Here is a 13,857-nt window from a genome sequence, read left to right on the forward strand (position 1 = left end):
AAAATATTTTACTCTACCTATGTCTATAAAAGAAATAACTTTGGAAAGACATATTACACTTATTCACTTATTACAGACCTATCCCTAGAGTATATTAAATATCATGCAAAACAATTTTTTTTTATATGAATGAAATCAGTTATTGCGTCAATAGTTCAGAGAAAAACAGAAAATAATTTTTAAAATCTACCGAGTAAGTACGCCAGATGGGCGAGCTACAATCTGTATTTATCTGAAATGAAATAATAATAATAATTAATTAAGTTATAAGTTTATACTGAACTCAAAAACTTGCACAGAAAATAATTGTAAACAGAAAAAAATTGGTGGGCTTTTGACGGCATGAACTGCCTGACACCTGAGGTCTCGTCTGCAACGTCATTGACTAGGGGGTTATTTTTTCTCCCAGGTATCAGCCCTTCCCTGGTCTGCTGTTACAGAATCATAGACAAAATTGCATCAATATATGTAAATATGTATATATATTGATACAATTATATATATATACACACAATTAAGGTATATATATTTGTGTGTGTTTACAAAAATGCATGCAATGAATAAGAAAAAGTATTTACATCTGAAAAGAAAAATTTACATTTTCTATGTACACCAGAAAAGAAAAACATTTTAATTTGAATCAAATCATTTCTATATACACCTGAAAAAAAATATTTTTATGAGACTGAAATCAGTTCCATAAATACCTAAAAAAGAAAATACATAAAACTTTTTAAAATTAATGACCGTAATTGCATGTAGACCTGAAAAGGAAAATTTATAAAAAATATTTACAACATTGAAAAAATAATACAGCTTCCTATTCCCTAACTACTCCAAATTCCACTTTGTAACGATAGGCATAAAAACCGACTAATGCATAATTCTCAAACTGTTTCAGCTTCATCTTGACTTGCGGCCCACCAGCGGCCGAGCGGTAAAAGTCGCTGAACACTGGTAGTTCGGTCCGAGGTTCGAATCCCGCGAACGGGCTGGCTGCATGGGTGTTTTCGTGGTTTTCCCCATGTGTAACGTGTATACGAGCCAGTTTCCCTTAGAAAGTCCTCCACGAAGGCATCCCTCCCCTTAGGCAGATAGCCCTAGTGTGCTTTGCCATAATTAAATACACCACACCACACCATCTTGACTTGCTTCAATTTATCCCAGTCATCCAAAAATCTCAAATCTTTTTCATTTTTACGTTGGCTTGATTAACTTCATTTTGTCTTGCAAAAATCTCACTGTTTCAATGTCTCGATTAATTTTTTTACTGCAGAACCTTCATGTAAACAATATTTCTTGTGAATACTTTAGAACATGCGGGTATCAAACGGCCTTGCTTCTTGGTGTCTTTCGCTAAAACACGAACATTCCTCATAGACGAACATCTTGAAAAAGCTACATAAAGCATTCCATGACTGAAAACTGGTTGCGGTAAATTAATTCCAACTTTCTTAAGCGTCTGTCCCTGTGACTTATTAATAGTCATACAAAACGCAAGCCTGATAGGAAACTGTCTTCGCTTCAGCCGAAAGGGGAGGTTTGAATCTGATTGTGAAAGTTCAACACGTGGAATGAAAACTCTTGATCCAGCATTCTGTCCAGAGATGACTTTACAATCTAAAACGTTTTGCATAATTCTCTTCACAATGAGCCTTGTTCCGTTGCAGAGTCCAACCGATGGATTTAGATTCCGTAGAAGCATAACTATAACTCCAACTTTCAAATTCAGACGATGAGGTGGCATTCCAGAAGGCGTCAGGCTGTGGATGAAATCCAGCTGATACATTTCTTGTTCTTCGTCGTCATCGCAAATAACCGAGTCTGCACTGTAGTGTGTGAAAACTTGACCTGGAAACATGGAAACAATTTCTTCGTTAAGTTTCAGAGCTTCCTCGTTCTTTGGACATAAAATCGCTTTACTGGCCAAGTCTTGTAAGTCGAATTCATTACCGCAGCCAAACATTTCTTCTACTATTGATCTGTTGACAACACACAAAGATGGAATTTCGATAATGTCTTCATCCAAGCCACTGTCATTTTTAAGACGACCATCTCCCAACTGCAGAAGCCATTCTGAAAATTCTTGTTCTTCCGGACGCAATCGCATATTCGTGGAAAGCGTGCACTGTTTAAAATGTGTCCACAAAAAGGAATTCCTGAGGCAGCTCTCGATCGCAGAAGTTCGGTTTCTGTGTGCGACAACCGGTAATGTTTGTCTCCAGTCACCTCCTAAAACTAAGGTTTTACCGCCAAAAGGAACATCCAGTCCGGTCAAGTCTCTCAGCAATCTGTCGACAGCTTCCAAAGCGTAATGAGGCGTCATGGTGCATTCACCCCATTTGAAAAGTTTCGCAGTCTTCAAGTCTGCAGAGCTATCTTGAAATCTTCAGAGCTATCTTGTCTGACATGGCACGAAGAATTTTTCAGTAGCGGAACGGGCAACTTGAAAGTAGAGTGTACAGTTCTTCCACCGGTCAACAGCACAGCAGCAATACCTGTCCACGCAACGGGAACGGAAACGTGGCCCCTTCCCCGAACAGCATGAAAAATCGTCCTAAAAAGGAAAGTTTTTCCAGCTCCGGCAAACGCATTAACACAAAATATCTTCGGTATGTTAGGATTCTCATCTCGCACAGCTTCCAAAACCAAGTCGTAAACAAATTTCTGTTCAGGATTCAACATCCGGTTCAACACTTCGGCTCGTTTTCATACTGGACATCAAACTGCGAGATGTCGAGAAAAACAGCATCAGTCAATATTGGCTGCGGGAGACCAAGAGACAACAACGAAACGCTGTGCACTTCTAACTGGTCTTCTATGCTTCTCAGTGCAAGGCTGAAACTGTCTTCTAAGGAGTAAGATCTTGCAAAATCTTCAGAAAGGGACTCTTTGAATTCATTCCACAAAGCGACGGGTTCCGCAGGGTTGCAGAAAACACAGATGAAGCAAAAAAGCTGTCTTAGCTGAGGTGGCATTCGAAAAGCCGATGCTTCTGCCAGAGAATTTTTCCATTCTTTATCGTCTTGCAGCAGATGCCTCGCACGGCAGGCTTCCTGGAACGTTGAATATTCCCCACCTTCCTAAGCTCTTAAGTCGGCAAAACTCTTTGCTCCTTTAACGTGATACAGCAGCAACCTCAGATGGAAACGCTCAACATCTTTTGGGCTAACAGAAAACATATAAGCATCTGCGCACACCTAAATTTTTTTGCTTTCAGACCATTATGAAAAAACGTTATCTTACGCTTAAAATAAATAGTAATTTTTTTTTAATATTTTGTGGTGTTGCGTGGCTCCAACTTGCCCGCAACAATAGTAGTGACTGCTATGAACTGGAAAGTACACAAACTCTTAAGAAGGGTTTAACTCCCTTTTTATTCCACTTTAGAAGTTACAGATGCGTTCACTTGACGCTCACAAACTACGCCGACCCGGCGGTTAAATAAAAATAAGAAAGTACAACTAAAAGTGAATAGATAACAAGTCACTACCTACGAGGATCTCTAAACATAACTAACGTAACCGCGTTTTAAGATACAGCTGAGATTCAGCAAACTTTCGGATTGAGAAGTTGAAAGTTTCAACTAACTGCCGGAGTAAGCACACAGGCCGAAACGCGCGGTTCTTAAATTTCTACCTAGCAACCTTCACGCTCGTGAATCCAGAAAAGCACACTTACGAACTCAAAACCCTTCTATTTTAACTCAAAAATACTTCTGCTAAAAATCTGAATACTTTGCGCGTTCTACTAAAATTTACATACTCTGGCATTGGCAATTCCAGGGGAAAGTAAGGCTTGACAGGAAAGATAGCTTAAACTTAAAATAAATGTTAGTTAAAATAAATATAAACCCTACAATTTGACTGGGAATAAAATTTCATAGGATCAAAAATTAACCAAAATTATAGAAAAGTATTTGTATAAATTATCTTGAGAGTATGTTAGGAATGTTTTCTTTTGAGTAAATATAGCTCAAATTTACCAGATTAGTAAAAAAGTATTCAAAAGACGTATGAATTGGATTAAACCCTCGTTACCTAATTGTGATTACACCTATATCAGAGAAAATTAAGACAAATTTGTTTTTATTTCCAACCTTCTTATTTAAAGTTATAATAGGCTGAAAGCAATACAGGGCTTAAAAAAAACACTTGAAAATTTAGGAACTTTCAGCCTTAAAAAAACGTAAAAGCAGATAATATTTTCTAAGTGTCCAAGATGTTATGGATGAGAAACTTCCTTTCAAGGAAACCATTTTTTGAAATATGATGATATTAGTTACGTTTAAGATTTGTGCTTCAAAATTTAGTTGTGATGCAATGAAAAAAGTGCTAAAGGTTTAAATGAAGGTACTCGTAATAAGTGTTTCAAAATAAATGACTAAATTTCGGAAAATTTCACATATTTTTCTAATTCAACTGTAATTTTGCTAAGTTGATGGTGTTTCCTAACTCGAGCGTATATTAGATATAAAACGCAATCGAAAGGGAAAATTGTAAACATTTCACTCTGAACGCATAATTCTAGCTGTAAAAAAAATTAATTGTTATTTAAACGACGGTTGCAAGAAATCAAATGGTACAGCCTAGATCATGCATAACGGAAAAAAGTTTCTACGTAAATATTAAAATTAACGAAGAAACCTAGGAATAAAATGTAAAGAAATGTATATTTCATTGATTTAGGTCTAGAAAGCTTCAGTTTTAAAGTTTCAAGAAAATCTTTTCTGTCCTGAGTGAAAAATCTCGTTCGACTTTCGAAATGAGAAAAGAAAAAAAGAAAAAAAAATCATTTAGATTTTGCATTTTTTCTAAAGTGTCAAAATGTAAGCAGAAAATTTACACTTTACAAAATCGGAAAAAAAGAAAAAGAAAAAAAAAAAAAAAAAATCATTTAGATTATTTCTAGGCCGAAAAAGTTTCACTTTTATTTTTTAGGGAGAAAAATCTCCATTTTTATTTTGACTACCGGAAAACCCATGTTAATTTCAAAATGCAAGGAGAAAAATTTATACTTGAATTTCACAAATTCGAAAAAAAAGTCATTTTTTTAGATCGGAAAAGTTTCACTTCTGTTTAAGTCGAAAAATTTCGCTTACTTCCCCCCCCCCCCTCCCAGGATGAAAATATTCCATTTCATATTTCATTTTACTTTTTTCAAAGACGAAAAACATTCATTTCAACTTCCTCTAAGACCAAAAAAGACTTTTTAACTCTAAGATGTTTCACTTTGCATGTCTTCTAAGACGAAAAAGTCTCTTCTATATGTTTTCCACGATGAAGATGTTTCCCTCGCATTTTCTCAAGGAAAGCACCGTTTCATTTCAGTTTTTTAAGGTTAAAGAAAAGTGTATATATATATATATTAAATCTTTATGACGAAAACATTTTCCTTTTATTTTATTTGCTTTGCAAAAGATAAATGGAAAGTACGTTTGAAATAGTTCATTGTTTAAATATCATTCTTTAATTACTACTCTCTTTTACAAATAAATATGAAGCACGCTTTTACATAAATGTGTGTGTGTGTGAATATGGCAAAGCCTCAAGGGCTATCTGCCTAAGAGGAGGGATGCCTTCGTGGAGGACTTTCTAAGGGAAACTGGCTCGTATACACGTTACACATGGGGAAAACCCCGAAAACGCCCATGCAGCCAGCCCGTTCGCGGGATTTGAACCTCGGACCGAACTACCAGTGTTCAGCGATTTTACCGCTCGGCTGCTGATGGGCTTTACATAAATGAGATTATATGAAGTTTGTAGATAAATAAAAAAATATATTAAACTTCAGATATAGTAGAAGTTAAACTTTCTAATGTAACGTTTTTGAGTGATTTAAACGGAAATCACTTTAAAAATTATCCATATGAATCAAATCTTTGTCTCAGTAAATACTAATTACCCGGATTTCATTCACAACAAAAATGGTTCATTCTGAAGATAGTTGTAGTTATATTTCAGTATTTCATTGTCGTAATAACACCATTTCAATACAAAATTTCACCCAAATAATATTCCATTTTCTTGCAATTGGTGTAATTTAATTAATGTTACTAAATATTACTTTTCCAGTACGAAATCTCCAAAGACTAACTAAGCCATTCGAATTGTCCTAAATTACTTTAGTACAGAATACCCATCTTAGAATAGTTTTCTTAACATAATGTTAAAAACTAAATACGAAATACGTATGTTTCAGTGTTTACTGTTTTACTCAAATGAGGAAGGAACATTTATCGAATTTAATTTACTATTTACTCAGAATTTCCAACAACTTTTAGAAAATGTACTATAAAAAGCAAACATATGTACTTAAAAATGAGTCAGAAAACCTGAAATTCACGTTGTAGAATCATAAGTTTTTTGTTTTGTTTTGTTTTGTATGTGGGAGACGTGAAAAATGAGCAATGCCTTCGCTGAGACCTCTCGAATACGCGCCAGTGTGCTACCGTTGCACTACAAAGGCATGCTGGAGAAAGAGAGAAAATACCTTACATACTACTTCTTTTAAAGGGCGACTGGGGATTAGGGGACCCAATCGCCAAATCCTGGTGGTGACGAATTATTGTCTACCACCTTTTAATTCGGATCCCACTGTAGAGTCATTAGGTTTTTTCTGGAAGCACGAAACGTGAAAAATGTATAATGCCCTCGCTAGGACTCGAACCTTGGACTTTTCGCATATGTGCCGAGTGTCCTACCGTCACACCACGAAGGAATGCTGGAAGGAGGGAGAAAATAACCTTACAACTTTATCTAGCCTCATCATTATACACCAAATTACGAATCATTTAGCACGACCATCAGAACTTTAGATACATTTAATACTAATTCAATTAACTTTAATTAACTTTTAGTTAGGATTTTTAAAAGATAAGCATATTTATGTTACATATTATTAGATTAGTTCCAAGTATTATTTGGAGAAAATGCAATAAAATACCCAATATGCGCTCATTAGGAACAGTAAAACTGCCTATTTTTTAATGAACTATAAAAATCTTGTAATGCATTAGTATAAAACTGACCGAGTTATTAAATTTCAAAACTTGCGATATTTGACATCATTTCGAATTTTTATTGAGTTGTCGGTTAATAAACAAATTAGAATAATTCGAGGTTAATTATTTTTAATTTTAAATGCCACTCAGTGATATTTTTTAAAGATCTACCAGCGTCTTTAATTTATAATTTTGCTACAGTTAGTTAAGCCGAAAGAATTTCATACATGTAATACTATATAAGTTCTTAAAGTCTCTAAAAGTACTTCATGAATATTTTTATGGAATTTTATTATGTTAGAATTATAAGCTAGTAACCGTGCAAAAATTCATTATGCTACAATTTTTTTAATTAATGAAAATGTTATCACAAGTAGGCTGTGTGCCAATATTGAAGCCTACCAGTTCTAGAACACGAACTGTGCAAGATTCTGTGAATAAGATCCCCATTTTGAAAACAATTGATACTGATTAATATTTTTCACAATAATCAGCATTGAAATGCACGTTATTTAAACTTATAAGATTAATAACTTTTTCCTAAACTGATATTTTGTTTAGTTACATGTCGTCCAGACGGGAACACTGACCACCGTACCGAAAAGCCCGGGTTCGAATCCCGGAGAAAGCGTGGATGTAAATTGTCTGTCCCTTCATAAAATGCAGTGGTAGCCCACTTATTAGGTGCCTCCATTGGACACCATTGGGCGTTGCCCGCCATTGGGGGAAACAATAAAATAAAATTCTGACACGTTTCAGATTTTACATTACGCCCCCAAAGGAGCATTTTTTTTAACGTTTTATGTGTATCTTTATTTATTAAATCTCATGTTCACTTAAACCATAAAATTCAGTTCAACAGCAATATCACAAAATAATTTTAAAATGACTATATCTTATATACCAGTGCGCGATACACAGTCTCGCGCACTGGAAATGTTCCCCCTCCCCAGTACAGTGTTGCCGTTGCTCGCTTTGAAATCGTTGAGTTTGTTAATAAAAAATTCGTTAAAGTTTTATAAAATATGAAATAGATAATTATACAAATTCCAAATTCCAAATTTGGGCTTCGAGATGCTCATATTCGGGTGGAAACGTACGTTATTGAAAAGCTGATGGCTCTAGGTACCGTCGTTTTATCACAATGCGAGAAACATAAATACATTTATGCAGATTCTTCATTATTTAATTTCTCTAAATATAATACAGGGCTCTAATATTTGGTGGTAACAATTTGAAAAGTGAACCGGCATTTATAGTGAATAAACGCAAAATACCAAAACGAAATTAATAATCCTTCTGAGCAAATTGCCTCTTTGGACTAAAAAAAGAAGAAAAATAGTTACGTACAAATACACACATTACAAACTCGACTGAACTGAAATCGGTTAGAAAGTTTTGTCTTTTTTTGCCGGACTTTTCATAAGGTCAATGATCTTATCATGCGAAGAATCATACAAGCTCTTATTAATTATCTTCCCTTCCGTAAATTGGGAGTTGTACTGAAGAAGTACATTAATTAATACATGTGCAACGCCACACTAGTTAATATATCTTTATTTTATTCATCTTGCTGTTTAATCCCTGACGTGGACATTTTCATGTATGTCCAAAATAAACCAAGTTTTCCACCGCTTAAAAATGACAAATATGTCATCACATCCGGACTTACTTCCTTGTTTACCATATTCAGAAACACAATGCAAAAGCTTGATAAATAATCGCTTCCTTTCGAAGGAGTTAACTAGATTAAATTAAAGCAGTGAGAACAAGCTAGAGGTCTCACTAACTATAAACTGTGTGTTTACTTAAGATTAGCTATCCATTTTTAAAGTAAAACACGAAGTATACATATATCTCAAGACCCTGGACATTCGGTCTTATTCGACTGCGCAAAGCATTAGAACGCGTCACCTATCTCCTCAAAGTTTATAAAACGTACCTTTCTACCTTAAATTATTCTAGTCTATAAAGAAATATACTACATGTCTTGTCCACAGCAAGAAAACGACTAAAAAAGTACTGCAAAAAGATATTTCTCCATTTTTTAGACATTATGTGTCTGAATGCATTCATATTATATAAAAAAATAATGGAACATTGTAGCGTATCAACTTTTTGCTCAAATTTATTGAAGACACTTTTGCGACGTATCCAATTGAAAGAAATAAATCGACACAAACACGGCCATTTAGATCTAATACAAGCCAAACGCGCAGGTGTTCGCATTGCTACAAACGTAAGATCAGGAAGGAATCGCGTTACTGAATGCTTATAAGTTTCTTCATTCAACTAAAATTCAACTAACTTTCTCAGAGGAGATAATATACTCTAATTACATTAGCAAATAAATTATTATACACATATATATGTATATTTTCCCACTCTGTTACCCGGCTCGGTGAATTTTTTTTTTTTTTTTTTTTTTTTTTATTCTTATATGTTGGTAAATAGTGACTTTTTTGCTTTTAAGTTATTGAATAATGTGGTTTTTATGTTCCGGTTAAGGTTTTTATACCTTTAGTTAATCTGCATTCAACAGCTGTATGATTATCAACAACTTAAAAGTTTAAGTGGCGAGTGAAGCCTAACGAACCGCCATTTGTTTGCATTTAAAACTCAGTAGAATAGTGAATTAAGTCAGTTTCTGCACCTTCAATTGCGGTGTGGGACCAAAAATAAACTTTCAGTTTTGTGCACCGAAAATTCTGCCTTCTTGCCCGCCGGCCGAGTTGCTTGTTTTTGTCTAGAAACTCTAATTTTAATTGCAAAAATTGTTTTTTAAACTATTTAACTGTATTTGGTGTTATATGGTTTTCTGTATTTTACAATTTTCAATGAAGATGTTTTGAGTTTTTGAGTATTTTTGCCTTGCCGCGAATTGAGAACTGAATTAATTGAACGAGAAATATATCCCTGATGAAATTCGAAGAAATAAGTTTAAATGAAGTGTAGCAAAAAATGTGTATAATTAAATAGGCCATAGACAGAAGTCATCTGATGTCTACAACAGATTTGTTTTTTAATTTGTTGCATTTTCCTGGTGACTTCTCTTTCGGTTTCCCGACATTGCATGGTTGTTATTCAACTCTCTGCACGAAATTAGCAGACATTTTTTGGAAGTATTTCAAAACTCATGGTTTCACTCATACTAACCCGGAATTAACAGCCTTAAAAATGTAATTCTTCAAGTGACTGGGAATGTTTTTCAGGAATTTATACATCGCATCACGACGAGTGCACTTTGAAAATGCCATTGATTATTTTACAGGACATCTCCAAAACGTTGCACTGAAGGATAGAAGCCTGTTTTATAAGTCCATGACACTGGCTTACCTAAGCGCATTCAATGGTTTTTATTGATGTGTTATACAAATATATTTTAAGGTTTGTAAAAAAAAATGGGCAACGTTACATTCTGTTTAATGCTAGTATTTCTCACATATCCTTGCTTAACTACAGTCATCGCAGAATTTTGATATTTGCTCTATCGAACACAAAATGTCTTTCGACTTATTAACCATAGCACATAAAGCAATTAAAAAAAATTCTGCAATAAACTTACATTTTATCTATCCACTATTTTTGCTGAAATTTAGAATATTGAAAAATGATGAAGGAGTTAATCTCGAATAGGAGACACAGTTACTTCTAAAACATTAACACATGCATTTCAAAATCAGGTGTGACATTTTCTTGTTCAAAATGGATTTATGGAATTTACTTAGACATGGATTTTGTATGTAATAAACACAAGCAACACATATGAAATTGAATATTATATGCAAATTTTATATTTGATTTGCATTATCATTTTCATTATCATTTTCCAGTATTATACTTTTTATAATATTTCGATTAAACTATTATTTAAATTATTTATATGGGTACATAATAATTTAATTAATTAATTAATTAAAAATTAATTTTAATTAATTAATTAATTAGATTTAAATTATTTATATTGGTACATACGTATTAAATCAATAATCTCAGAAAAAGACGCCAAATTTTGAAATTGCGCCAGACATCTCAGAAAAAGACGCCAAATTTTGAAATTGTGCATCGTCGCTGCAATGCCAGGTTGCCTAGGCATTGCAGTGACGATGCACAAAACAATTCTTCAGGCAACCATGCGCATAAAAATTCTTCACTGTTAACAAGAAATGAGTACGCCAACGAAACAAAGGTCTTTTAATGCCCTTATTAAGATTTCAAACTCTAAGTTTAAGAAGCCAAATTTTACATTCCAAAAAGGTAAACCTAAACTAATATTTAAAGTATCATGCATTACAATCTTCTGGCAAGAACAACAATTTGTAATTTCTTGACACAGATGTTTTTCTTTCGATCACCTGGAAGGAAAATACATTAGTACAGTGGAGCCCCGAAATACAAGCACTTCTATATACGAGAAATTCCAGGTAAGAGGAAAGTATGAGGGGAAAATTTGTTTCTAAATACGAATATTGACTCGAGTAATAAGCAATGAGCCAGGCTGTTGGTATGCGTGGCGCCCTTTCCTGATCCGGCTCGACTCGGGGAATCCTATCGTCAGATCACTCGGTGTTCTTTGATCTACGTGTTTGTGTGCTTGTGAGTTAATTGATTATTACATTTACATTTACGTTCATTTATTTCAAGATGCCTCCCAAGACAACTGTTACCTCAGATACTGCTGCAAAGAAAAACAAGGAAGCTATGGCTGTTGAAATTAAGAAAGAAATCATAGATAAACAGGTGTGGTGTTAGAGTGACGGAGCTGGCGAAGACTTACGGCCTTTCGACATCGACGATCTGCGCTATTCTGAAGATGAAAGAAATTCAGAAACTTGATGTAGGCAAAAGTGTTACGGTTATTTCTAAGCACCGTCCAAAACTCCTAGACGCTGTTGACAAGCTGTTGTTGGTGTGGATTAACGAGAAGCAGTTAAGGTGGGTGTCAAAAGTTATCATAAAGGTAAGCTACGGTTATATTATTCAGTGTTATTTATTAGAAAAATTGATTTTTATGTTGATATTTTTGGGGGTGTGGAATGGATTAACTGGATTTCTATTATTTTCAGTGGGGAAGTTAGTTTCTAGATACGAGAAATTCGCTATACGAGCTCAATGCTGGAACGAATTAAACTCGTATCTCGAGGTTCCACTGTATTTCTGCTCAACATCGTTTACAATGATTCTTAATTACATCAAATTTTCGAAAACAAGTCATTTGACTCCTAATATTTCATTTCAATTTTCACTCAGTTTCATTAATTGGAATATTAACTTAAATTCCCTCAACGCTCCGGGGAAATGTTCTCTAAAATGTTTCGCGCATGTTACTGAATGTATAGTGTTTCAAACACACTACCTCCTGAACCTCCTCCTAAGTGTTAAAAACTTAGTAAACACACCAGATCTGGATAACACCTTAAGTTCAATCTATACCTAATATGCTGGCGACATAGGTGATTTAAAACTTTATAGTAATCTGGAGAGTCCAACTTTAGAATTCCAAATATACTTCTAGCTTGCTTTGCATTTATTTCATTTAAATTCCTCTGAGACAGTTAGCTAATCTTTTAAACATTTCTCATTCTCCTTTAACTGCTAACTTCACATAATGCACTAAGAAATTTTAAATGGCCATTTACACTTTACATTAACCGTACATAGTTGTTTTAGCATTTTTTTTACAAAATTTTGCAGTTCTCAATTTCCTTCTCAAAATCTGAGTCTTTTAGACTAAAATCAGCATCTCCAATAAATTAAACACTTCGCGAATACTCGAGAAAACGATTTCAAAGCTTCTTGCTTATAAGCAAAACCTAGCAATGATGAACTCTCTTGAGATTAAACTAAATTACGTAGAAACTTCTGTACACGATATAAATTTAAACTGACTTTTCGAATCAGAAAAAGAAAAATACAATTATCTTTTTTCTCTTTCGAAGTTCGATATTCTGTTGGTGATGAATTGGTCACAAGTGGGCTATATGTTCAACTGTTGAATCCTAAGTCTCCTTTGGGAAAGAGCTTCTGAATCTCGTTGGTTGATTTTAGTCCCTCTTGTTGACGAATTGTCCGACCTTCCGCCGTCGTTGCGGGAATTGAAATTCCGGACCCTTTTTTCAGGCCCGTGTCTAGCTCTAGCTGTCGCCGTTTCTAGTTGGCTTTTCTATTGAACTTTCTCTGGGACGGATTTTCTCTGTTTCCATGTTCTCGCCTGTGCAGGCGTCACCTCAGCTGGCCGCTTGTGCGGGCGGGAACGTCGGTGACTGTTGGAGCTGGAGCTTGATCTTTTGCACATCTGCCTGGAAGAAGCTTTTCTGATTTCTCGCCCAGTTTTCCGGATTGTTTCCTCTTTCGTTGATTTTTTTATTGCCGTCTCTGATTGTTTTGGCCTTTTTTGCCCGTCCCTGGCTGAATCCATCTTTGCTTTTTTTTTTTTTTTTTTTTTTTTTTTAAAGCTGCTCTGCAGTTGAAGTTGCCCTTCTTTGGCTTTCCGGGGGCGTAAGCTCTTGAAATTTCTATCCCACTAGTATTAACTTCACTACCCATTTCCCGCAACAAATCCTCAAACATTGAAAATATCTTTATGATCGAAATATGGCTTGACCTAGCTCCTATTTGCCACACTTTGTTGGCCATTTCTTTCTCTGAGATATAGAGTCGTTTGTCGAACTCTCTCAATCATGAATGGAGCTTCAAACTTCGGCAAAAATTTAGTTACTCTACCTTCTTGAGCACACGATAACTCGTGCTTTACTTTAAGAATTTTATCTCACACCTTATATTCCTTCTGTCTTCGTTTTTTGATTTAATATAACTTCTGTTCCCCCTTGCCATATTTGAGCTTTTCACCGCTT

General features: G+C 34.7%; 1 protein-coding gene and 1 long non-coding RNA gene across 6 annotated transcripts in view; one reads left to right on the forward strand and one right to left on the reverse strand.

The window, feature by feature from the left end:
* Sms (spermine synthase) overlaps positions 1-13,857 on the reverse strand; it is a 170,983-nt gene that overhangs the window by 92,604 nt on the left and 64,522 nt on the right. The gene's annotated exons all lie outside the window — the stretch shown is intronic.
* LOC146995206 (uncharacterized) overlaps positions 1-13,857 on the forward strand; it is a 126,991-nt gene that overhangs the window by 54,219 nt on the left and 58,915 nt on the right. For 2 of the 5 annotated variants that reach the window (XR_015043642.1, XR_015043643.1), the window contains exon 3: positions 11,648-11,963. The exons of 2 other annotated variants lie outside the window; for them this stretch is intronic. This is a non-coding gene — a long non-coding RNA (uncharacterized LOC146995206). The remainder of the gene's footprint in view (positions 1-11,647; positions 11,964-13,857) is intronic. One more of the 5 variants, XR_015043644.1, reaches the window with a different exon arrangement.

The sequence above is a fragment of the Stegodyphus dumicola genome, chromosome 10 (genome assembly GCF_044657685.1).
Source record: "Stegodyphus dumicola isolate Sdum_Otavi_A_Nest chromosome 10, ASM4465768v1".
Classification (NCBI taxonomy): Eukaryota; Metazoa; Arthropoda; class Arachnida; order Araneae; family Eresidae; genus Stegodyphus; species Stegodyphus dumicola.